The following is a 23824-nucleotide window of genomic DNA, read 5'->3' on the forward strand; positions in this document are numbered from 1 at the left end:
CGGCCGTGACGTGTCGCGCCTTCGCGACTCGATTATCTTTCATTGCGCAATGAACGTGGATTTAACGCGTGTTCGGCTCGGGTTCAGGGTTCACGTTCGGCCTTGCTATTATGGTGCGACGTCTGCGGAAGTTTATAAGGAAAAATAAAATAAAATAAACGTAATCAAGGACGGGCAGAAAGGATGAAGCTTGTGTCGTGTCCTTTGTCACACGACTCAGAGTCGATGCGTTAGCTCTTCCTGAGTAGTGGCATAAGGGGGTGGAGTCTGGTGCCTGGCTTTCGCCGATTGCCGTCGTGAACGAGACAAAGGCCTGATGAAATCAAGCAAAGGGCAGTAATTTAATGCGATTTCTCAGCAACAAAACAATCTGGCGTTATTAAGCAGTGGATGTGAATATGTTAGACAGAAAAAAATACGAAAGTGACAATTCCAAAGAACAGGTGTGACAATGCTGATCAGTTACTATGTGCAATCGCAACGTGAACAGTGAACATCAGTTCAAACTACATTCCTAAACAGTAATCGGGAAAGCAGGTATTTAGAGTCCACAGCCCACAGAATCAAAAGTGACGTACAGTCAACCGGGCGCGCCAACAGTCCGTCCCAACCGATGCGGGCCCGTAAGTGATCCTCGAAGTCGGCGCCTCGACGTCGGCGGCTGGCTTCCACGGCAGCTGGCGGTGTTCGGTGTCGGGGCGTTATGGCGGCAGCTTATTTGCCCGGGAGGGGCTCGGCGTTCGTTTGTCGTCCCCGGAGCAGACTGGTGAAGTGTCGGATCGGCGCGTTTTTATAAGCCTCTCGAGGCGCCAGCGTTCACCTCTTGCCGCCTAGACATGGATCACACACGTGCACACTGGTTCTCGCCGTAGTTCAGACCCCACTGGCGGTCACCTTCATTGGCAGTCAATTTAATCACACAGAAAGCAATAGCTGCGGACGAAGACGGGTTCACGTAGCCCGGCTGTGTAGCCACCATGGTGTATACCCTACCAGCGGTCACCTCCTCCGGCGAACAAATCAATCACACACAATACAGCAGTCACGAACACACATAGCTCAACGTGCTCTGGATGTACCCAAGATCACGTTCGCCGCCGTTTGTGAAACGGTACGGCACGTAGGCTTGCGGCCCACTCTTAAACAAGCGATGCTTAATAGGCGTGTACACATAGGATGCGGAGGCGGAGAATTGAAGAAATAACGCGACTTTTGTGACATCCTTACTATTCGTCCATCTCCCTTCACTTTACCCTTTGAAGCTGCTTTTTTAACTTTTCGCAGTACTGCAAGCTTCTATATTTATGTACCCACAGGTAATAAAGCGGCGGAACAAAACAAAGTTGTTTTTTGTGCCGGCTGCTAACGGAGTTCGTTCATTGGAAAAGCCCTACTGGCCTGTTTTTTTTTCTTTGTTCTGATTGCCACATCTCTTATGGCGTATACTTTCGTATTTCTTACACTTTCTTATTCTTTTTCTTTTTGTGACAAATGATATCGCTTGGAAGATGAGAAAGAAAGTCTGTTCGCAGTTGGGCGATAGTTTCGACGTATAGAAAAGCATGTAAGGCACCTGAAGCCCTACATCGTCCCTGACTTAAGCGATCGGTCCATCATGCCTCCGGGATTAGCCCACATGATTAGCGCGTGCAAAGCTACAGACGTTTTCATCGGGGGAGGGCGAGAACCTCCTCTCTGGACTGTGCTGCGGGAATGCAAAGGCACGTATACAAGGTAGCACATGTAATGCTTTTACGTGGAGGTTTACGCGCAATTAGCACAGCCCAGAGCGCATTATAGCGACGCCCAGGACGCTCTCGTTGAAAAGGTGCGTATGTGAATACGTGCGGATGACTAACGTAAAAGTCACGCAAAAAAGAAGAGAACAGAAAGAAAAACGCATTTTTTTTTTCACTCAGAGCTGTGAAAGCGATAGCCTGCGTAGATGCACCGCTGTGAACCTTCACATAGCATCCCGCCGCCGCCGTGATGTCCCGGGTGCGACGGCGCGCGCCCAGCCCTCGCGGTAGGTTACATGATCTCCTGTGAAACGGAGGCACGGCACTGTGAAATGATAGAGGGAGCGGTAGCATGGAACGTTCGCTTTTGAACAAACACGCGCTCCCCGCTGCCGGCGTTCATCACGCTAGCGTTGTGACTGCGTGTGCTCGCGGTCACTGCGTGAACTCTGTTCACGTGTGCCTGTGGGTTCGTGACATGACGCGTGTTTAGTTAGTAAGCGAACGTCCACTGTAAGTTGTACTGCATTATCCATGAAATGATGAGCCCTAACTCTGTATACATTTTAATACCCTCAGGTTTTAAAATCGCTGTCAATGCTTCGCACTTCAGGCGAAGCTGTGGCATTTTGCTTGGTTTCATTTCGGGCCCCAAAATGTTTCATGTAGCATACTCGCCGAAACTATACTTCGTAGCACATAACCCTTGAATATGCAATCTTTGGGGCAAAATGCGAATGCTGTGCAAAGCAGATTGAAAATTTGCGCGGGTGGGCCTCCTGCCTTTACGGATGCTGAGCAGTTACTCTGAGTATGTGTCGTCGTAAATTCTATGCGTTAACTAAGAGAGACGTGCATAGCGCAAAAGCCATTAAGCATACACTATCATGACCCTGAAGTAATTGTTTTTGATGACAGTCTTGGTTGACTTGACACCGTTTGGCGTATCTGGGTATCTTGTAACCACTTCCTAAAAAAATGACCCTTTCACGCTTTCGGGATGTCATAGCGAGTCACAGGAGATATGTAAATGTATTTTTCAATGAGACAAGAAGCAAGATTTAGTCGCACAGTAAGTAACACGAACGGTACGGGCGTAATTAGCGCCAATATAGTCGAGAATTAACCACGTTTCACTAAAGCCCTGTAAAGGGTGCACCGACGTAGTTATAGGCATGTTGAGGCAAAGTTACCGTACGGCACACTTTTGGAACATGGAGCGAGTTCGCTTGAGATAAGCTGGGCTCGCGACAGGCAAAGGGTGTCTGAAAGGCGGCTTCGGTGGTGCTCACAAGAAATGAGAATTATTTGCAGAGTAAGTAAAATTAACGATACGTGCATAATTAGCCCCAATAAAGCCGAAACTTAGGCACATTGTACAATAGAGTGCACAGTCACCTGGCCTCTTGGTAAAAAAATGAACGGGTCAACCGAGTGTAGACGCTAAAGAAGACAAGGTCAAGGTAATAGCGCGTGAAACGTGATACGAATAGGATGGGAAATTAGTGAATAATGAACATGAAATAGAGACCGTACAGAGAGATAACATCAACATTTAATCATCGAATAATTTGAACCACTCTATACGTCGACACTTGGTGGAACTTTTTCTTTCTTTTTTTCCTACATGTAATTTACCTCTGCAGAAACTCGCGTTCTTTAGGAGCTCTGTTCAAGACTTGTTAACAGGACTGACTAAGAAACAGGGTTGACATTGGACCGGAGTTAGGGTCCTGTCTACGGACATTGCCTGGTCCTTTGGTTGACAGGAGTCCAAGGTGTTCCTGATTCTATTTGCGATTACCTTAGTAAATACTTTGTAGGCAACGGACAGTAAGCTGATCGGTCTGTAATTTTTAAATTCTTTGGCGTCCCCTTTCTTATGGTTTAGGATTATGTTAGCGTTCTTCCAAAATTCCGGTACGCTCGAGGTCATGAGGCATTGCGTTTACAGGGTGGCCAGTTTTTTTAGGACAATCTGCCCACCATCCCTCAACAAATCTGCTGTTACCTGATCCTCCCCAGCTGCCTTCCCCCTTTGCATAGCTCCCAAGGCTTTCTTTACTTCTACCGGCGTTACTTGTGGGATTTAAAAGTCATCTAGACTATTCTCTCTTCCATTATCATCGTGGGCGCCACTGGTACTGTATAAATCTCTATAGAACTCCTCAGCCACTTGAACTATCTCATCCATATTAGTAATGATATTTCCGGCTTTGTCTCTTAACGCATACATCTGATTCTTGCCTATTCCTACTTTCTTCTTCACTGCTTTTAGGCTTCCTCCGTTCCTGAGAGCATGTTCAATTCTGTCCATATTATACTTCCTTATGTCAGATGTCTTACGCTTGTTGATTAACTTAGAAAGTTCTGCCAGTTCTATTCTAACTGTAACGTTAGAGGCTTTCATACATTGGCCTTTCTTGATCAGATCTTTCGTCTCCTGCGATAGCTTACTGGTATCCTGTCTAACGTAGTTACTACCGACTTCTATTGCACACTCCTTAATGATGCCCATAAGATTGTCGTTCATTGCTTCAACACTATAAGGTCCTCTTCCTGAGACGGACACTGTTAGCAGGCTCCTTTTTGGCATTTAGCGCCATATTCGTCAGTTTGTAGTCTGTGAATAAGATGTACATATAAGGGGCAGCCCTGGTAGGCAGAAACATTAATTAATTTTAGCCGTTATAGCCGCGAGATGTATGCCCTACTTTTCTCTGCATTCTTTGTCGAAAAAAGAAACAAAAAACTTGCGTTCTGCAATTTTACGCGCCGGAACCACAGTATGATGCCACAGGCGTTTTTGCATTTCGCCCCCATCGAAATGCTGCCGCCGCGGCCGGGATTCGATACCGCGCCCTTGGACTTAGCCGCGCCAACGCCATAGCCACTACGCCACCACGGCGGCTGAAAAAGAATAGAATGAACGCTCTATGTGGGCGTTTCTGGCCTAACCAGTCCGCGGCGTCTAAACTTGAGAGCCACACATTTGTACAGGGAAGTGATCACGCAGGTGGTGATACATCAACGACGGTAATAGCGATATGTTAATTGGCGGCTTTGGCCAGTAGCTGATCTTATACGGCGTTACAAAATTCTTCTGATTTCTTTTCAGCACCGTCGTTTCAAGGCGTTCTGTCGGCGTTGACCCTCAAGACACACCAGCAACGCTGCAGCTAAGCAACAAATAGCAGTTACCGTACTAAAATTTCTGTCCACGCCCCTATCACCCTATCTTATCATTTCAAGGAGCGGCACTTGGGTTAAATGAAGCTATATATTGGTGCAACAGGCGCCAGAATTATGTGTCGCCGATTAATCTTCTGTAAGCGATGCCAAGTCTCGAGTTGCATAGCTGTATGGGCGTGTTTTTATTACTCCGTTAGTGCGTGGTAGTTATCACGGATACGACTTCATCCGAGGTTTTCCTTCCAGCGGTCCTTGGGCAGTCACGATGTTCTCGGTTGCTCGTCGCTCACTTGCGGTTGGCTACACTCTGATACTTTTCGTTTTCCTACAAACACCGAAGACTCAGCAGCTTTCTTGAAAGCGTGAAATGCTTCTTTGCCTCATTATGAACCATTTCAGAGGAGAAGACACAAAGACACAACAGAAACCAGCGCGATATCAGTGGAGATCAGGGCAAACCGATAGAAGTCAAATATAATTCCTAATCAAAACAAAACCTTCATCTTATGTCAAATCACAGCACTACCAACCGAAAGTTGTAGAGCGGGAGTGATTCGAACATGTAGTGAAAGTGTGGTGTTGACAGTGGTGCAATTAAGAACCTAATATCAAGCTTACACCATTTCTCCAGGGTCAATAAAAGGCCACTTGGAAGCGCCCGGCGAGATTAGCTAGATAAATACACAGAAATATAGGTCCCATGTCTTCGCCTATACCTTTCTGTCCACGCAGCGACGCAAATACGGCTACGTGGAGATAAGAATCGCGTAAGGACCCTCCGCGACGTTACTACGGTGACGCACTAAGCAACGCGCGAAACAATCCGTCCTTGTTTATTTTTAAGTTTTTTTTTTTCACAGCCGCAAACTTTGGTGACACTATGCTCAGATGAGTGGGATGAACCAGAGGAAATGAAGGACTCAAACTTTCGCCTAACAACCGCATCAGGCCAACAGGAAATGAAGCCAGGGAAATCTCCGCGGAAATTAAGCGTGATTTCATTTTAGTTGTAGTCTAGAAATGATAAGGAAAAGCTTAAGAAAAGACAGCTTTCTGCCGGTGGGAGTCGTACCCACCAACTGTGCATGACGCGCGTGATTCTCCATACCAGTTGAGCGACGGTGGTGGCTGTCTCCTTGGCGCCATTCACGGTCATGGCGGCGGATGAGACAATAACACCGGAATTGAATACAAGCTATGCAGGCAAAACCGCTCTTAATTCACCTGCATTCTGTACCACCGCGCTGCAAAACGTAGTTCTTTTGTGACTGATAGTGAAAGAAGTTCGCCTGTTTGGCGACGTCCCGACAAGGAGCGAACATGATTGGCTGGCGCATGCATATACCAATTATCTTTGAGTTAATGGCATATTTGCCAGGGCACATTTTGATTGCCATCGAGTTATACACAAGAAAAAGTTGTCATATCCTTGCTTGTAATTTTCCCGATTTTTTTTTTTTCAGGAAATCTACGACAGCTCAATCAAGAACCACGCGCAGGGTGGCCAGCAGAAACAGACGCGGTGCGACCTCGACGTGTTCGCAGTGCACGAGTACACAGTGTATGTACACCGCAAAGGGCAGCGCGCAGGCATCAACCGGTTCTGCGCGTGAGTCACGTGGCACGACTGCGTCTCCAGGTCAGCGGCAGCCATTGTGAACGACGCTGACCCGAATCTCGACCAAGCACGAAAAACGATCGTCGGTTGGCCCCGAACATGTGGCGCACAGCAAGCGGCACACGCGATGCCTTCCACTGCGCGCCGCGAGAATTGAGGTCGTCCCTGCCGTCTACAGCTGCCGAGCTGTCGCCGAAAGCAACGGGCGGGGACCTTCGCCGTTGAGTGAGGACCCAGGTGAATGCACCGGACGGCTCCCGTGATCTTCTATGCAGTTTCAACCTTTGTTTCTTTGTTCTGTCTTTCTCACCTCGCCGAGCTTCCCTTTTCCGTTCGTCGCAGACGCACGCTGTGCAGATGGCGACGATACTTGCGTATGCGGAGTTTGACAGCGTGTTCAGACGGAATGTCCATGCTGAGATCTCTATGACTGTCTGTAATTATTGGAAGTTTCTATGAAGATCGTTCGGAAGAGTCTACCGGGTCGGGTAAGGCATGGGCGTGCGTGTGGCGTTGCCTCCCGACTCCTGTATAGGTGCAATCGAAAAGTTCGCAACGTATCTGGCGGCTCTTTCTATAGGGAAACAAATGGGCAGCATACGATGTCAATGCTTCGTCAGCTTGGTTTGAACGAAGTATTGTGAAATTACCGCACCCAAAAGCAATTTGCTGATTGCACGTCTGCGTCAGCGTGGCTGGAGTGACCCAGAAATGTGAATGCCGCCGAGCAGCGGCGTCGGTTCAGTGCCTCCGTGATCATACGGTTTCAGATGAAGTTTTCGTCACTGGAAGCTTTAATAATAAGTAGGAATCGATGGCGGCTACCACCTGCAGAGCTTACATACAGGCTTCTCAATTGGCAGGGCGGCTGCAGTATACGATGCTTACACCGGTCTCGTACGGTCCTGGTCAAACCTCTCGCAGCGAAGTACGTCCGTGCCAAACTTCATCCGCTACTTACGTTTCTCATCCTTACCTGTTGACATATTTAGCAAGGCGGGAGCCATTTTCTGCCCCTTTTCTGTATACTACTGACGAGATATACCAGTGCTTTATAAAGCCTCCAAAATGACTATTTTCGTTTTCTCAGAACACTCGCGTCTGCACTTGTTGATTATGAATAACAACGCTGAATACTCCAAAGGGAAATATTTAATACACCAGCATCTAGGATAGCAGCACAAAGTGGTTTAAATAAAAAAAAAGCCACGAAACATCGCATGAAAAGTGTCGAAATTCAGCGGGAGTATCCAGGTAAATGCCTGCCGAGATAGATGCCGCTGGCCGGGAAGGGGCAATATGTGAGCTCTAGTGGTTAATTCTATCAGGCGCGTGAATACTGTGACCATGCACTGCCTCCAGGATCGGCCCACGTTAAGCCTCTTTCGAGGAGACGCATCGTGCAGTGGTGTCAGTGGCCCACCAAGCCGCCACCTTTGATTACACCTTCGGAATTGGTCCCGCTTACTGAACGAAACAGCCGTCCATGCAAAGTGGGGGAAAGAGCCAAGGAGAGTTTCACTTTGATAATAATGATCGCTTTCTCAGTTACTGTCCTCGTGCTTGCCTTCGTATCATCGCCTTCTTTTCTCCTTATCTGTTCTACCCTTTCCCGCTTCCCCACTGCAAAGTATACCCAGCCACCTCTGGTTAACCTTTGCGCCTTTCATCTCTCTCTCTCTCTCTCTCTCTCTCTCTCTCTCTCTCTCAATCTTCCAGCTGACCAATGTAACGCAACACAAGCGCGAAAATGTTCAAGATAGCACCGCCCTTCTGCAGTAACGTGACCGCACTGATCACGTGACAACAGCGCGTGAGCTGTGGCAGCTATTGCGCGCTTTGCAGGCGAGGATGGCATGCGGTGCAGTGACGGTAACTGCACAGCGGTAAACTTGTGCTAAAACGTTCTGTAACGAGCCGCAAGAAATTATTAATGCCGACAAGCATGCTGACACAAAAATTCATGTGCTACAGGCTATAGGCGAAAGTAGAAAACGCGGATTTAGGAGGCTGTCCTTTCCAAAGCAGCCAAATTAACACAGGTTCTATCACCACGCAACAACCGAGGTGGGGAACGTTCGTGACGTCATGTCGAACCATTGAAATGCAGACATCGAGACCCTCGACGGCATCCACAAAATAAGGTTGACAACAATGAATAAATAAGAAACAAGATGAAGCAAAAATTGCGGAGCAGTTCCACTCTGTAAAGGTGGATGACCAGTTAAGCTGTGGCAAGCCACACAATGACGATAGCTTTGTGATTACTGTGATATACACTGCTTGGCTCGGTTACAACCTTAGACAGAATCTTGGCCAAAGTTAAATTTATACGCGACCGTTGTTGAGTAGTTGAGTGACTCGGATCGGTGTGGTACTTCAAACCAAACTCTTTTAACACAAACTGACCGAACCGTTTCTTGGCTGGTTTTGAAATATCCGCATTGAAGTCTCCAACGATGATCACGGTGGCAGTGTCATCACGGCTAACCAGTGCAAAGTACGTGGTGATTAACTTCTCGATATCACATTTGGGTATGTCTGGAGATATATACAGTGGGTATATCACAGTTCTGTCTTTCGTTTGTACGGCACAGACGTCCCCACAGTCGGTGGCATTGTCCTCTTGCGAGTCAAGGGTGTATGACTGTGCATACATTTTATCCTTTGCGTATATGGCAACGCATCCTGCTCGTGAGTCCATGTGCTCTTCACAAGCAATTACAGAATATATACTAGTCGGCTTGAAACAATGCATCTTGGTTGATTAATTTCATTAATTATTATTTAATTTTATTATTATTACGGGTAGAGTGCTTGAAGCCTGCTTCACCTCCGCCGCGGGTAAACCCGGCATTGCACTACCTCGGGGATCGGGCCACGCTCAATGGTTGATGCACGGACACGTAAAATACATTGAACGCTAGCCAGAAAGAAAGAAATCAATACTGGTTCGTTGCCAATGTGTCTGAAAGAGGCTCGAGCCCGTTTGCATTGGAGCGGCATGTATAGCGAGTGTTATTTATTTATTTATTTATTTATTGCGCACGTAGTACGTATTGAGCACGTAGCGAGAGGACACTCTGTGTCCTCTCGCTACGTGCTCTGCTATCTGCGCGTCCAATCAATTGAACTATAACGCATCTTAACAATTTATTTATTTATTTATTTATTTATTTATTTATTTATTTATTTATTTATTTATTTATTTATTTATTTATTTGTACAATCTGCAGCCCGTCATGGCTATAGAAACTTGAAATATCATCCTGGCCGATGGCCTGTCATGGTGTTCCAGATGTTGGCTGAATGATTATATTACACACGCCATGAACACACAGACACGCGGCAGAAACATGCACGTACGAAAACACGTATGCATTATACATACAGGGTCTCGTTAAGACGTGCAGACTTTGTAGGAAGACCGCAAGCACCTCCTTAGCGGGACGTGCGAAGGCTTACGTTTTCCTCCAGCCGAATGATGCCGCGGTGCCACACGCTCCAAGGCTACCATGTTGAAAAAAAAGTGCAGCACGGTTTGTTCACCGGACGTTATAGAGCGACCCGACCGAATGGAAACGAAAGCGCTGTGGTCGCCACCCAACCACGGGAATATAAGGCGTTTATGAGCGGCGGGCGGTGGCCATAATGGCGACACGCAAATTACAGCTTCCGCGTCTGTCCTTATGCCTCAACGCTGAGCGCATGGAAATACTACCGCCACTGTCGGAACCGCACACAGCACGCTACACGCCCGTATTATAGGCGCGGCCGCAATCAACGCTTCGCCCCGTGTGGCTGTGTGATTGAAGACGTCCGCGCATTCTGGTAGGAAGTATATGCGGAACGCGTACAAACCGACGCCGCTGTTCTCCTCTAATTAAGGCCGCCATATCGCTGTGCCGTCGACATAGATGTGTGAGCCCAAAGACCACCCATGGGAAAAGGAATAGACCAAGTGCATGCATACGCTCCGCAAGCTGTTGCCTCCGGACGTGGCGATAGCTCCCACCAGTGTGGTAGGCAACCGATTGCTTTTCTCCCTGTGCAGGGATGGAGCTTGTTCTTGCGCCCATTCTTTCTTCCGCAGGGCGTAGCGCGGGTTATGGCAATGTGTGCCGCGGGGGTCGTAAGATTGATTTGCAGTCGTGGAGGCCCTATTTCGAGGGAAGCGAAATGAGCAAGTCAACGATACCCCCTCCCGTCCATCCCTAACTGACTTCTGCCACGTTAAGTAATTGCAAAAATAACGTTAAACGCTCATTCATTTGTAAATCAGCGTCAAATAACTACAAGCAACGCAAATTGTTTAATCTCTTGTCTTATCTTGACATATAATTGTCAAGGGAAGTCATTTCCGCGTTGGAAGTAACAAATGAATCTGTTATTACTAGTGAATTCTAGAGGCAGCTTGCCATGGGACTGTGCTATTTGTAATGGTCTGAAAGAGACTATTGGGCTTTTCACTGCGATTTCCGTTGCTGAAGTCCTCCTCTTTTATCTCTCTCTCCTTATTTCTTGCCCCCCTCTTTTTTTATCAGTTGCAATGTTGGTCAGTATTGTCTCTATATAGTCTCTCTATAGTCTCTGTATAAACCGAATTTCTTAAACACGCACGCGCACGCACGCACGCACGCACACACACACACACACACACACACACACACACACACACACACACACACACACACACACACACACACACACACACACACACACACACACACACACACACACACACACACACGCGCGCGCGCGCACGCGCAGACAGACGGCTACTTTTCGCTTGTGAATACTTGTGAACTGCAGCCTGTCATTTTAATCATTATGGAAGAAGTTAAGTAGTGCTATAGTTAACAAGAACAACTACTGAAAAACAGGAGACGTCTAGCATTGATTGACATCATTGATTAAACTACGTTGTTTTAACAAAGGCGCTTTATAGAGAGGAAAAATGAGAGAGGAACCATGTTTAAACGAGCCGACGGACATAATCAACAAGTCAACAATCGAATGGCATGCGCACGGGGATGTGAACAAGCGCTGCCTGACCCGGCGTTATTCTAGACAGGGCTTCGCGAAGATAGGGGGGGGGGGGGGGAGGGGGGGGCATCGTCAGCGAATGCACCTGTACCACGTCTTCATGTAAACAAAGAAGAGAAGGGGTGATACACAAAACACAAAAACCAATCTCGCGGGAAACGAGCAAGACATCATCTTCTGCTCGCTCACGACACGGCGGTGAGGCAACACAAGGAGGGATCAAGAGCGCCTCCTGCGCGCTGAGCCCCGGTCTCTATCGCGGACCGTTAGACGTCGCCGAGAAGCGGGGGGGGGGGGGGGGCAGTTGGCCATTACCGAAAGAGATAGGTCATAATGGCCCCTAATGCACGCAGTGCCTCGGGGTTGGACTCCGCATCAAGGACGGTATATGTGGGCTGCGAAAAGCGTGCGGCACACTCTTCCTCCGCTGTCTGTACGCACACTGTGTAGCCGGCTACGCTGTACACGGACCTCGTCGACGAAGGAAGTGTATGACGCGCCACCCGTGCGAGCCTGTTCGCACACAACAAGGAAGCCGCGGCGATGCGTCCGGCGATCCAGGAACGACTCGGCTCGCGCCGAGTGCGACGTTTACTGCCCCGACGCCAAGGGCCCGTTGATTTACGAAGCGCACCCTGGGGAGTGTCGGGCGGCGTATCGGTGATCTATGGACACCCGGGCACGGGCTGCCGCGCGGCACACGCCTGTCCTGGCATATCGAGCTGAGAGAGACTGAGGAGCCGTCGCGATGGCGCGCCTTGTCTCTTGCTCCTGTGTCCTGCACGCTCTTTTCGCCCCTCCCCCGCCTTTTCGTGCATTCTGTTGTGTTGAATTTCTGTTCTTAAATCGACTCTTCTCATACTGGAAAAATCAAAATCCTATCTGTTTCTCTGTGGGATTATCTAATTTACAATATGTATGAGCATGCATGTGCTCGCTTCTGATCTTCAGAAAATCCGCTTGGCTTTTCTTTTTCTTCTGCTCTTACCCTGCGACGGACGCTAAGTTTGAGACAGACAAGGCGGTTCAGTATTGTACACGAGGCAAGCAAAACATTTTATTGATCCTGCCAAAGCTGGACACGACACTTCGAGAGAAATGGTACAGATACCTTTCTCGAGACAAGACCCGGCGACAGCGGTATCTGCACACGCTTGGTGTTCCCAGCGCTCGATCCCTCTGGAAAGATGCGAGCCATCAGTATGGACCTCTATACAAAATTGTTCAGACATGCAGGTGAAACATGCCTACACTACATCAGACTCAACGTGGCCTACACAAACTACTTCAAGTGCAAGATTCAATTGACTGACTAACCAGTGTGCTTTGAATGTAATGCCCCTGAAGGCCTCCAACGTGTTCTGTGCGAATGCTGCCGCTGCGCGTCAAAGAGACAGTCTTTGAAGGCGGCACTGCATCTGCAAAGGGACTCGAGCTTGGAGCTGCGGCACATTCTTGGCCCGTGGCAAAGCACCACCTGCGCGCGCTGCTGATGTTCTTGAGGGCCACGAGCCTTAACGAAACTCTCTATTTCTCTAATATATATAAATATAAATATAAATATATATATACACACACATATATAGTATATATATATATATATATATATATATATATGTGTGTGTGTGTGTGTGTGTGTGTGTGTGTGTGTGTGTGTGTGTGTGTGTGTGTGTGTGTGTGTGTGCTATTAAGTGTTTATCACTGTATAAATCATAACCATCACCCAGCATCCGGAGTAGCACGTCAGGCGAAAAGCCAGACTAACATCTCCAGCACATCATTAAAGCTCGTATCTCTATCTCTTGTCGATACCGCTGTTTCATGGCGATACCACTTCAGTCACGTGGGTGAGTGAGTGAGTGAAAGAAATTTATTGCAGGTCCAGCGAGGACATGAACTCGTCGCGCCCCCGGCTAGCCTCACGTCGGCACCGGCAGGTCTAGCCCACTGGCCCGGTCGTGGGCACGCCGGGCAGCCAGGATTCGCTTCTCTAGAGCGGGGCTACGCAGAAGCGAGTCCCACTCCTCTTTGCTGAACTTGGGGTATGTCGACCCGCACTCCCAGAGCACGTGTGCTAGAGTGGAGGTCTGCCCGCAGGACGGGCAGCGTTGTCCCATCGGCCAGGAGCTTGACCAGGTAGATCATCAGTGAGAACCCGCGCAGTGACGCGGCGACGTTGAAACAAAAATTTCGCCGGAACCCATCTCACAATGACTGCCGGCATCACTGCAAGTCGCATAGAAGCAATTTACGACAGACCGTATTGAAGAAGGCACTCTTATTTACAATCTGTAGTGGTCATTCTAAGATTTTTACTGCTTCGACTACATGCAACATACACTATTTCTTGTATTGGCCAATTTTGCTGTGATATATCATCGCCGGAGCCTATTTTCAACACGGCATGACGAGGACTGTATGACGACGACGCAGTGAAGGCAATGAAATCACGAATAAGAAACGATGTCGGTGGAATGATGACGAAAGCATGTGGGCAATAAGATGACGACGACTGTGTGTCGACAATGACGTGACAAAGATGGCGTAAAGACGACAGCATGATGACGATGGTGTCACGATGATGGCGTGGCGACGACTGTATGACGACGACTGCATGGACGAGAGTCTGTTGAAGTAGCTGTAATGGCGACGATGGACCGACCACGATAGCATCGTGACAACGGTATGACAACAAATTCTTGATCACGGCTGCGTGACCATGGCACAATGACACCGGTGGCATGACGACGGCAGCATAATGACGATTGAACGACGACAGCATGATTACGATGGCATGAAGGAATGACAACAATGGAACGGCGAAGGCCACACTGAGACGACCGCATGATGACAATGACATGACCATTCTGAAATGATGACGATGGTACGGCGGTAATGGGATGACGACGGCTTTATAACGACAATGGCCTGACGGCGACTGTACGACGACGGCACAGCGGCGGAAATTTACAACGTATGCATGACAGCGACGGAATGATCACGACAGAGTGACAGCATGATTACGGTGGCGTGATGACGATGAGATGGTCCAAGCTACTAGACAACTTGGGTCGCTGGTTCGGCATAAGATAGATAGATAGATAGATAGATAGATAGATAGATAGATAGATAGATAGATAGATAGATAGATAGATAGATAGATAGATAGATAGATAGATAGATAGATAGACAGACAGATAGATAGATAGATAGATAGATAGATAGATAGATAGATAGATAGATAGATAGATAGATAGATAGATAGATAGATAGATAGATAGATAGATAGATAGATAGATAGATAGATAGATAGATAGATAGATAGACAGATAGATAGATAGATAGATAGATAGATAGATAGATAGATAGATAGATAGATAGATAGATAGATAGATAGATAGATAGATAGATAGATAGATAGATAGATAGATAGATAGATAGATAGATAGATAGATAGATAGATAGATAGATAGATAGATAGATAGATAGATAATGATAATCGCATTAAAACTACATTACACACATCGCTACGAAAAAAACGGTCAGCCACAAAAGCTGTTATATAACCAAAGGTAAAGGCGAATGCTTCTTGCTTTTGATACCCCTTTCGGGAACAATCTCGCTGAGGCTAAAGAGGTTCGGAACCGTCGATTGCAGCCGACGCGTGGCCGGTGCTCGGTCATCATATCTGGGCTTTCTAGACCCTAGCCTCCACGCCGGCGTCTTCCTGCGCCGAACGTGGTTCGTTACCCGAAAACGCAGCGCGTGTTAAAAAAAAAAAGAAAAGAAAAGAAAGAAAGAAAGAAAGAAAGAAAGAAAGAAAGAAAGAAAGAAAGAAAGAAAGAAAGAAAGAAAGAAAGAAAGAAAGAAAGAAAGAAAGAAAGAAAGAAAGAAAGTTTTCGTACCAGGGAAGAAAGGACACACAGACACCTACGAGCGCGGACAGCTCGCTCATGTTCGCCGCTGGGAACGCAGGGTCCTCGGCGTTTAGAAGCGTCCGAAATGTCTTCATAGTCCAAGCGATAATATAAAGCACGTTCTTTGCGTCGCTTCTGATTGTGCGGCACAAGCATTCGTCACGAAGGAGAGCGGTAACACCACTAAAGCAGACTACGCATCCATGTTAAGTGTGCAGATAGAGATTAGCACTCACAGATTTATTCAGCCGAGCCTTATGGCATGTCATGATCTGCCCTGTAGCAGGCCTACTGTGCTTAAGACCGAATTGTGGGCACCATTAATGGACTTACTTACAAGTCCCGCACGGAAACAGTGAATATATCGTCATTATTCCTCCTCTATACCACATGTCAGGGTCACGTGGTCATGTGCGCTATCGGCTTGCCTTGCTGCAGTGTCACCTTGGGTGGCTGAGGGATCATGCCTTTTGCTTAGAATAAAACGATCGTCGTCTGTCTCGCGCGCTTCTCAACCTCATACGTAATCGCTTTGGAGGCCACAATGTTTCTTTCCGTCTGCGCTTCACTTCTGTCTCGCTTTTCCTTTCCTTTCTTTATTCCATTTTTTTTTCGGTGCCCTATGGCTCCACGTACGGAAGACGTGGTCGCATCGCATTTATACGTGACCCGTGCTTTATCCACGGCGCAGACACCTTGAATCTCTACACACGCGGATCATGCGCGGCGCGCGCTAAAGCTTCTGGGTCACGTACGGCCTTCTGCATCTTGCATGAGGCGCGCATATGGTGTTATTTTCGAGCGTCGCGAGTGTACGCCTACGGCACCGGCATGCGCAGGTTTCTTGTCAAATCCGCGCGCCGCGCAGAGAGCAGAATCAAGCGAGACGCGGGTGGCTGCCAATTTTTTTAGCGCCTATATGCACGTGCTTCATCGTCCTCTTAGGAGAAAAAGTTTCCAAGACGCTTCACTCGAATGGAATTTCATAGCAGGCGGTTTGGTATGCTCTTGGACTCTGCAAGAGAACGTATTACACACATGTCGACATTTCAAGCTGCTGTTACTCAAGAAACTTTAGTTCGGACGCAACTTCCATTTCCCTTCATCTACACGTGCACGAAAAACATAAATATCGAGGCTCTTGGTCCATGGTCTTGCTCGCGGTTAAGCAACATGGCCCTCTCGTATTTAGTTTCCGGCGCACAGCGATCTTATGCAAGGTCCACGAATATCTTTTGCGTGTGGCATCTTCCCTCTGTTCGCATTGGACAAAAACATCCTAATCTGCATATGGCTTTCTTTTCTATAAGTTTTTCTGTACTAAGTTATTACGAACATTGACTTGTGTGTAGCGATTTGCTTGTCACGGGCGCCGTTTGCAAGTTCTGAATGTGTTGCATGTGTTGCAGCTAAGTCCTTTTGGCTTCCTTTATTAGCTACCTGGGTTTATTGGCTACGATGTTGTGATAGCCAGTTAATCGGGGGTTTATTCTTCTGGGTTTACATAATTATAAAATAATTAAATTACATTAAATTACATTGCCTGATTGAATTAACATTACTTTTTTACATAGTAAGCGAGATTCTAGCAGATTATGGGAGCAATGTATTGATTTAGATTCTCGCATGTACTGTAAAAAACTTATGATACTTGCGCAATTTCGGAGAACTGTAACGTCAAGTTTGCAGCTTATAACTCTGAACCAATAACAGATGTCGCAATTTTATAGTAAACTGCACCGGACAAAGCATTTAAATCCGAAAAATGGAACTTCTTAAACTGCACTTTGCATGTATCGGTAACCTTAGTTAGTTGCATTCTGCGAAAATTTAATTCAAGAAATACCGGTGCAGTTGTAAAGCAAAACATTCCAATCAAACAAAAACATCCTAATCTGCATATGGCTTTCTTTTTTATAAGTTTTTGTGTACTAAGTTATTACGAACATTGACTTGCGTGTAGCGATTTGCTTGTCACGTGCGAAAGCGTAAGATCTGTCAGCTCATAACCCATGTCTTGTGCAACCGCAAAGTACTTAAAAAGTTATTTGAAGCACCGAATTTTCAACTCCGTAACTCAATGTCGACTACTACTCTCCCTTGACATAGCGAAATAAGGTCACATTGATGACCTTTGGGAATAGCGCGTAGAATAACGAGAGCGTAAAACGACAGAAGTGGCTATACCCAGTGTTTCCAAATCTGGAGCACCTGCGAGTGTCCATAACCTTGTTTATTTTTTTTTATTCAAGCAGGTTATCCCGCGGTGTCACAAGGATAACGTAACGCTACAAGAACTCGTCGCAGTGATCCCTATAACAGATCACCATAAACGCATCACTGAATGCAAACATGTCATCGCAGAGAGACCACGTCAATATGTATTAATTATTCTGTAGATGCCTCTGTATTTGATATGCACGAAAATAAAATATAACGATACAACATAAAGAACAGCATTTCAGTTCGTTATACTTGTTTCTACAGATTTCAGTTATTCAAGATCTGATATCGCGGACTCTTTAATCAAAAATGCGGTACGTTTCTGTGGTATTTCATTTTGGATCGGCGCAACATGCCTTTTTCTATATAAACGTATTCCGATCGGTACATGCATGCATCTAATTTGCCTTAAATGTGCAGTATTGAGAAGTGTTCTCTATCTGCAAAGCAAAGCTTTCTTTGCCTATAGCGCATGGTGGCTTCGCATCCTTCGGTCGGTATCTAGCATAATAGGACATCGAAAAGAGCACATAATTTACTGACAGAGTAGTGCCAGTGATCCCACGTGTGCTCCGTGTAATAAAAGTTTAGCCATGATTTGAAGCATGCACATATAGATATCACCTCATAAGTATATCTAAAACACACAGCTACATAGAAAGCCGTTCATTTTGAACAAGATCTTGGGACCATGGCCTCGCATATCGCAGCTACAAAAGGCCACAAAAGCGCTGCTGCGATATTTGAAAGCTACCGGATTGAGTCAGCGTCTGTGATCCGGACTGAGTGACCGAATGATATCCCCAGTGGACTTTCTCTTCTTCTTTTAATCTTTCCGTCCCCCTTTCCCTTTCCCCAGTGTAGGGTAGCAAACCATGCTCAGCCCTGGTTAACCTCCCTACCCTTCATTTATCATTTCCTCTTGGGCGTCGCATTCACAAATGCTTATGCATTTCTGATTGGAATGGCTGATAGCGCCGAGTGCAATGCCTGGGGTGTCGAGGAAACCATAGAACACCTACTGTGCTACTGCCCATCTTATGAAAATGAAAGGCAAGACCTCTGCACAGCTCTCAGTCAGCTAGATGGAAAGCCGTTCACCTTGAACAAGATCTTGGGACCATGGCCTCGCATATCGCAGCTACAAAAGGCCACAAAAGCGCTGCTGCGATATTTGAAAGCTACCGGATTGAGTCAGCGTCTGTGATCCGGACTGAGTGACCGAATGATATCCCCAGTGGACTTTCTCTTCTTCTTTTAATCTTTCCGCCCCCCTTTCCCTTTCCCCAGTGTAAGGTAGCCAACCGGGTTCAGTCCTGGTTAACCTCCCCACTCTTCATTTATCCTTTGCTCTCTCTCACAGACATTCGAATAGAATACGTGTAATGAATTATTTTCAATGGCTTTCTGTGATTTTATGCAACTTGTATTTGGGCTACCTTTTTCTTATGTCATTAGGTGTTTGACACTGCGGTTCAAGGGAGACATAATCCTCAAATGTATTTACATATGTGTCGTATTTTGTTCCATACTACACTTATTAGTATTCTTTCCTCGACGAGGATGAAACGTGACCTTCGTCTTCGGGGCATTGATGAGTCGTCTCACTGTGTGCACCCGCCTGACTTGGTGTTTGCCTTTCACCATAGCTTGTGAATGGTGAATAGTAGATTAGCATACACTTTGCACGAGGTTACACTTCGAACAGGACGAACATTTTGACCCCCAGGACACTTCAAAGATCCCCTGGTGGTCCAAATTGATCCGGAGTTCCCCACTGCGGCGTACCTCATAATCAAATCGTGGTTTTTGCACGTAAAACCCCAGAATCCATCCATCCACGAGGACAAACGCAGTTGTACGCAACGCATCTAGTGGTACGACATTTAATTAACCACTTCACTAAAGCTTCGCTTCACGCGTGTCTTATATCGCCTACAGGTGCGTTGGAACATGAGCGTTGGATTCGCAAAATCTCTCTCACTCTCTCTCACTTTTTTCATAATGCGCAATTTCCTTGTGTGTCTGTATTACGCCTCTAGAGGATATATACGCAAGCATTGCGCATTGCTAACTTCTCGGTGTCTTTTCCGCCCCACTTCTCTCTCTCTCTCTCTCTCTCTCTCTCTCTCTATATATATATATATATATATATATATATATATATATATATATATATATATATATATATATATATATATATATATATATATATATATATATATATATATATATATATATATATATATATATATATATGTGTAACATGGTTTCGTGCGAACGCTGAATCGCGCCACATTTGCACAGGTCATCGCTGTAGAATCTCATTAAACGGAACCTCAAGGGGCCGGTGAAATAAGTTCCAAATGACAGGAGTTCCGTTTACTGCGAAAGATGTGCAGAGGTGCGGCACTATATGTAGTACGCCCTGCTCACACTGTCACATATGTCAAGTATAAAGAAGCGAATGTAGCAGCTAGTTTGTCCTGTGGTTTGTGCGTGGTTGACGGCTATTAATCAAAAACATAGCTCTTAATACTCCCGTCGGTGACCGAATAACGCGCGCTCGCGTAGGGACAGTCCGAATTAACGAACGGCTCGCTGTAAGGCGTCCGAAATTTCGTTCGTTCTTATTTTCGTCGCCTATGCATGGGGGCGAGCGGCGGTGCCGTGAAGCTACATGTCCAGGTTTTTACATGCTGTACCTCAAACATCTACCACTTTTTTGCCGGCTTGAGTTTCTGCCACCGCTCTTTATACCAGTGACATAATTTTTCGGCAGGTGTCGCAAAAATATATTTCAGATCCTACCTCTTTCTGAAAAAAAAAGGAGCATCTTGAACTTGCTCCTGTGGTTCCGTTTATAGTTAATTTAGACTTGCGAGCTTTCTTTTCTTATTTCTCTTATTATTTTGTGTTACCGAATACAAAACCAACCAATTCAGAGGCTGTTCCATTTGAGCGATTTCCCTTTACCGAGATTTCACTTACTCGGATCCTGCAGTCGTTGTGCAATCACGCCTGTGAATAGGCATCCACGCAATGATATATATCTTGTCCTATTTTCCTTAACATATGCCAGCGAACAATTACACTGCATTAAAAAAAAAAGCTTCGTTTATTCAATCCCGTCTCCCGGAGGTTCCTCAACGGATCACACTGCGTTGTTTCCCACATATGCGTTATGAATAGGCTCATATTTTATGGGGGCGGTAATTATACCGAGTGAGATAACTCCAATGCGGCGCATTAGTGTCAAGTAGGCTCTTTCTCTGCAGTTGCGCCTGGCAGCGCATCAGAGATGTGGAGCCAGGGCCGCTGCTCTGCAATCGACTCCGGCTGCTGGCGTTTCTCAGAACTGGGGCTCGAGTATCGACCTTTCTCGGAAACATACACCCTCCGAACGCCGGCCTGAACCGCATCGTCTCTCCGGAGGATGGCAACCGAGAGCGAGCACTCTTGCGTCACAGCGTAGTGCTACCCTCTCCATAACGAAATATGCGGAAGCACACGCGGCCCAAGCCGACAAAATGCGTCAAGCACGCCTTCTACTCCACTTCATTAGATATGTCGTTACAAACACGCTCGCGCGCACACACACACACGCACGCACAAAAACATATTTCTGAAATAGCGCAACCATAGGCACCAGTAAGAGCGTCCTTCAGTTGATCAGCAAGAACATGGACCGGGGGGGGGGGCGTTATTCTGTAAGTGTTCACCTAATGGTCTGTCAGTTTCGGCTGATGCTGATGCACTGATTGGTTAGGCTGGGATACGAGTGAGGAGGAGGCAGGCGCCCCAAGATAGTCTCTTCCTCACTGGTACAGCTCAAGCCAGTCAGCGGCAGTCGAAATAGACACTCCACTGGGTGTATACTTACAGAATACCGACTGCCAGCAGACACGTGAGAAGCGTATGCAATAATACAGCACTGTGTTCTCGCAGCGCTGAAACCCACTTCGCGGGTGATTGCAGGGCAACTGTTCTTAAATGTTCGAATTGTCATGGGTCCCATGAAGCTTCGTCAAAAGATTGCCCAAACATTAAAAAGGAGTTGGCTATCCTAAAACAAATGGCGAGAGATTATTTGACTCAGCGGGAGGCTGCCAAAACCATCATAAAGCGGCAATATCGTCGCCGACGTTCGTTAATAAAAATCGGTGCCTCAACAGCGTCCATCGCATGCACTGCTACTCCACCTCTATTGCCGCCCAGACAGGTCACGGCTGATAGGAACAAGTATGGTGGTAAAAGCAAGGCTGCTACTGACGCAGCTTGGCCAAGGTTGTCAAAGCCCCAGCCACCTGCACATTCACAGTGCACATCGGCAACCTTGAATTCTGAACTTCTCGCCGATAAACTACCGGAAGAGGACAAACAGGTGGTCGTAATGCTTCGATCACTGATGAATGCCATTTGCATGCTCCTCAGCCAGCTAAAGACGCCGTCAGTTGAGAGTGCACTTCAGGTACTGGATGCTCTAAGTCTACAGTACCTGCAAGCCTTAAGTAGACACCATAGCTCATCCAATACAGTAATTTTGCACGGAGGTCAGACAAGTTTCGATTTTCGAGGAGAATTCCAGAGGATTGAGGTCCCGCATCTCATCCTTCCGTCAATATATTTTCTCAAATCAGCTTCCCATAATCGTTATTTGCGAACCCAACGTGCTTACTCCCATGAAATTGTCAGGGTACGAACATTTCTCTCGTTGTCTTGCGAAGAGCGCAGCAAAGTTGTCGTGTACATTCGCACGGATTTTACGTATGGCCACCATGTAGCACAACCACATGATAACAATCGATATGTCTACCTACGTGTAAGAAAGAAGCGAGAGTCATTCAGCCTCATTGGTGTCTGCATACGCCCGTCAGATCGATTTGAATGCGACAGACTTCGAGACATATTGTCGCAGACCAGTGGCCCTTGGATTATAACGGGAGATTTCAACGCCGATCACTTACTGTGGGGTAGCTCGGCAATCAATTCCAGAGGCAGGAATCTGGTGTTGTTCGCCTCTGATCACCTCCTTTGTGTCGTGAATGATGGCAGTCTTACATACCTGCGAGGTCTTAAGTACAGCAGTTGCCTGGATTTGAATTTGGTATCAGATATAGAAACCCATGGAAGTGACTATATCCCTACATATTTGCAAATCAGGGGGCTGAAAAGTTCTACCTCGTAGAATGCAGCACGAGAAATCGACTGGACTGAATTTAAGCTACACATGGAAAATGCGTGCAGAGAAGACCTCGGCCGCAGCCTGGAGGGTATATTTACAGGAGCAATGAGGGAAGCTTCATGCCTCCTAACGGTGACAGCGAACCGTTCCTGATCTGACGTAGAACTGTAGAGGTTAACCGCACTTTGACGACGAGCTAAAAGGAGATACAGGCGCACGAAGGCAGTTTGTGACTTGGGAATGGCACGAAGAACACAGAAGAAGATGCAGCACCCTTTGGACAAATTGCAAGGAACAACGCTGGAAGCCCGTTTGTGAATTACTGCCCCCTCGCAAACCACTTTCAGACATCTGGAGGACTGTTCGTGGCATGCGCTCTTCTCCGCAACAGCGACGTCCTTTCACGGCCTTATCCCTACATCACTGCCAAACGCAACTTGAGGTGGCGAATCATTTTTGTGCGCAGATCGCTGGAGTGTGTGTCACCCCCAACTCCGAAGGCATGAGTGTCGTCCCTGTGTGCCGCGTCCCAGAAATGGACATTCCATTTACTACGGAAGAACTGGACGTCTGTTTGGCTGCTTCTGGACGCTCATCTTCACCAGGGCCTGACGGCGTCGCCTATGCAGCTCTTGCCCATCTTGGACAAGAGGCCAGGCAAGAGCTGTTAAATTACTACAACCATTCATGGCATGAATGCATTGCTCCTGAGCAATGGAAGATTAGTAGGCTCGTACCGCTACTCAAACAAGGAAAGTCGCCTTTCGACCTGACGTCATATCGCCCTATGTATTGCCCGGGCAAGCTGCATATGGAAAGTTATGAAAAAGATTATTCTTACACTCCTGGAATGGTATCCACAATGTGTACCCTGACTCCATAACAGGTTTTCGGCAAGGCAGGT

The 23824-nt window shown here is 46.9% G+C and overlaps 1 long non-coding RNA gene across 1 annotated transcript in view; it reads left to right on the forward strand.

The window, feature by feature from the left end:
- LOC139057643 (uncharacterized) overlaps positions 1–17932 on the forward strand; it is a 52648-nt gene extending 34716 nt beyond the window's left edge. The window contains exons 2-3 of the long non-coding RNA XR_011512956.1: positions 6395–6786; positions 17768–17932. This is a non-coding gene — a long non-coding RNA (uncharacterized lncRNA). The remainder of the gene's footprint in view (positions 1–6394; positions 6787–17767) is intronic.
- The last annotated feature ends 5892 nt before the right edge of the window (positions 17933–23824 follow it).

Source organism: Dermacentor albipictus, chromosome 1 (assembly GCF_038994185.2).
Source record: "Dermacentor albipictus isolate Rhodes 1998 colony chromosome 1, USDA_Dalb.pri_finalv2, whole genome shotgun sequence".
NCBI classification, from domain to species: Eukaryota; Metazoa; Arthropoda; class Arachnida; order Ixodida; family Ixodidae; genus Dermacentor; species Dermacentor albipictus.